This window comes from Morone saxatilis, unplaced genomic scaffold, assembly GCF_004916995.1.
Source record: "Morone saxatilis isolate NCDOM2014 unplaced genomic scaffold, NCSU_SB_2.0 Contig21, whole genome shotgun sequence".
Lineage (NCBI taxonomy): Eukaryota > Metazoa > Chordata > Actinopteri > Moronidae > Morone > Morone saxatilis.
This window is the reverse complement of record NW_023339774.1, coordinates 21,978,713-21,982,380: the sequence shown is the minus strand read 5'-3', so window position 1 is coordinate 21,982,380 and position 3,668 is coordinate 21,978,713.

The window sequence follows — 3,668 nt, the reverse complement described above, 5'->3', positions numbered from 1 at the left end:
ACTTAAACGTACTACAAGGAGATTTTAACTGGTTATAAAGAGTCTAAATATAATACTGATGTGTCTATATGAGCTACATAAACAGACAACAGAGAGAAGATTTCTATATTCTTAAATCATCGGGGTCGGCTTCCCCTTGAAATCAATGAAGCAAGGTGGTAGAAACGCTACCACTTTTGCCCACACGGGGCGCCAGAATCAACACAAAATGAAAGTTCCTTGTAGGAGCTTTAAAGTAAAAGTACAAACACAACAATGTAAAAATTTTAGTGGTGAAGTTGCAGATTTTGTCCGTTCTGGGCTACTGTAGAAAAATGACCCGCTTCCTCTGTAGATAAAAACATTTACTTTTTGACAGTTATTTAAAAAATATTGAGCTGTGAACCCAATTTTTCATTATTTGTTTGCTTGAAAATTAAATTGTTGCACTTGAAAATATTAAATGATTAATTTTGTATTTAATTTAACAATTTATGAAATACAGATTTTAATTTGCATGTTTTTTCTAAAGATTAAAAGTAAATTATCACTAATTATTCTTAGTGTATGTCAAAATTTAAGAGTTAGACTCAACAGTTTTGCCTCATATTCAGCTTTAATAAAAGGAAAACAACATCCATCCATGTGATGAGATCAGACGCACTGATTGGTTGGATCTGAAGTCATCTTTTATCCAACAGAGAGCAGAGGGACTCCTCCCGGTCCCTGATTGTTTAGACACACACACATCAATACTGTGCAGAGGGAGATTTATTGTGAAAGGTCAGCAGTGTGTGTGTGTGTGTGTGTGTGTGTTTGTGTGTGTACCTGTGATTTTGGCAGATGTTTTATTATGATAATTACATGACAAAATTATTATTTCTTTCTTCACCAAAATCATTTGGGGAATACACAGATTGCAACATTATTTTAACCCTTTATGGTCACATCCCCGTTATATTGTTCCCATATTTAACAATGTATGTGTGGAAATGTATTTTTCCAGGACGATGCTAATTATAATATAATAATATTATTATTGTAGCTCCTCCTAAGCTTGTGTGCATATATCACCAGGTAGATCTCAACATTTTCAGGCATTTTAAGACCTCCAGTATTTTACTCTCTGGCACAAACACACTTAAAGTTCCATTCTTAGTTTGGTTCTTCTCTCTTATTTAGTTTCTGTTAACAGCAAAAAAAATCACTTCTGCTCAGTAATGTGCTCCATTAGAGAAACTCATGTTTATACAACCTTCGACCTCTCCTCCAAATGATAAACACTGTGAGCGAAATCAGACTCCTAAAGTCTCGATTACGTTCTTCTAAATAAACATTTTTACAGTTTTTATTTTAACATAACAAAGCTCAGACATCAGGATGATCTCACCTGCTGATTTAAAGCTCCAGTGTATCACATTGAGGAGAATCTTTTGAAATATAATATTCATAATCACCTGAATGTAGGAATTTGGGAATAATTTCCCCCTCGTGGTTGGCAGGGGAAGGTGAAGCGAGTGAGTTGCAACTACTACAGCCACTAGACGCCACTGAAACTGTAAAAGTTTGTGTTTGGTACCTGTGTTGTAACGTTTGCTAAGCAAGGTTTGACGTCCCAGTGGAAGTTGTGGTCGTTCAGAAGCTTAAAGTTTTGAGATAGTTTGAAGATAAGATCCAATAACTAAATTAATTTGAACAAGCAACCAGTGTGACGCTCAGTTTCTCACGTTTATAACAAAACTATCATAAAAATGTGTCTGAATCTCTCAGCATTGTTAACTAGCAGATCTTGACCTCAGCAATATGGTGACCTCCGCAGACGTACAGCGGCGGCCAATAAGTCACCTGATGATAGCAGAAATCAACTGCAGTAGCCGGTTTCAACCAATAGAGGGCATCCACTAGTAAATACCCATATAAAGAGGTGATCAGCTCTTTCCCGCCTATAAAAGCCTGGTTCCTTCATCAAGGACCTGCCGACTAAGACTGATCTCTGATACGTTCAGTCCGATGGGTTTGGTGTTGTGTTCGTTGATCAATGAGTTAGTTGAGTTACTGAGAGTTTCTTTCAAAGGAGTCTGGTTGGTTTCAAGAGAGCGATATGAACGCTTCATGTGAAGTAAAACAGCTCAACGCTTAATATGCGACGACTAAAATCCTTCATCCGGTTCAAATCAGTCAAAAAGCACCAAGATCTAAACAGTGGATGGTAAAAATGTGGCTTCAGACTGGATAAACAGTCAATGTGTGACAGCTTCTGGCAGACAACCACAACACTGACACATAAGATTCGGTGCAATCTGAATTGTAACAATTTATTTCCAGTCTAAATTAAAATTAAGCCAATTCTAATCAAAAGTGGGACCTTCAAATACATATATTTTATTAAAAATACGTATTTGGTTTCTTTTTGGGGAAAAAATGGAGACAAATGTCTCATTTCAATTGTCACTTACCAACAGACGCAGATAATAAAGACTTCCTGCATTACTTTTGTCAGTTGTGGCTGAAAGTGTTCTAACATCTTGTTGTGTCTTGCTTGTATTAGTATTACATAACTTTATTCCACATTATTGTATTACTATTCACTTACCATTTAGATCAATCCAGGGGTCTGCGTATCAATCTAGCCTTTATAGCCTCGCTCTGTAGCTGCAGCTAACTTTTGTCATAAAGTGTGCAACTGTATAAACAAATATTTGATACTTAGGACCATATAAAACCATCATACCGTCCTCCTTGAGACGGCTAGTTCTCTCCTCCCCAAAACACCGGAGACGTCCCACCGGTCTGAATGGCTGCTGCGGACACATATTTCATGGACGAAGCTACAAAAGAGCGAGCTTCAACTTGACCCTCACAAACCTCCACGAAAGCTGGACGAACTAAACGATACTTGTAGAACAAACATCTAAAAGCTTAAAGACCTGACTGAGACCTCGAGCGGAACCGTACGGAGGAGCAAAATCAAGGCTGAAAACCAAACCAAAGGCAAATAGTTTGCAGCGGAGTGAAAATATGTTCAACTACCAACAATTTCTCCAGGAAACGAGTTCATTATTTCCGAGGGATATTTGGTCAGTTTTGATCAGAATGTGGTCGCAGGGTGTTTCCAACAATCTGGAAAACTGGGTCTCTAATTGTGTCGCAGGTGTCCAGACTTTCCGCAGACGCGTGGAGACTCCAAGACGAAGAAACAAGTCATGTATTTGAGCACGGCTTAAACAAGTAGTGTGTTACTGTATTAAGGAGCGGTCACGATGTAGGACTGTCATTCTTCTATATATGCCACTCGCAAGTTACCTCCAGTCTTACCTCAACGTCTTCGTGCGCTTTATGGTCACCAAATTTCCATTTGATTGAGCCGGTTGGCTAAATATAAATCTTTCAAGTGAAATAGTCAACTGCTATCTTCGCTTGACCATTGTTCTGGAGGATTGCTTGCGCCTGACGTATTGGGATAAGAATCCATAGAGCAGAGCTCAAGGGGCAAATTAAATCATGAAATGACAGAGAGGATATGTGATAGTCATCACATATATCTTCCAAAATGAAAAGAATTGACTAAACAACCTGTGTTTAAAACTCACTTGAGATGAACTCTTCACGTTGGTAGAGAAGAACTACCCTAGAGTCTGAAGGGCCTCTATTGCAGTGTGAAAATGCAATTTTATATAATAGCAGCATTA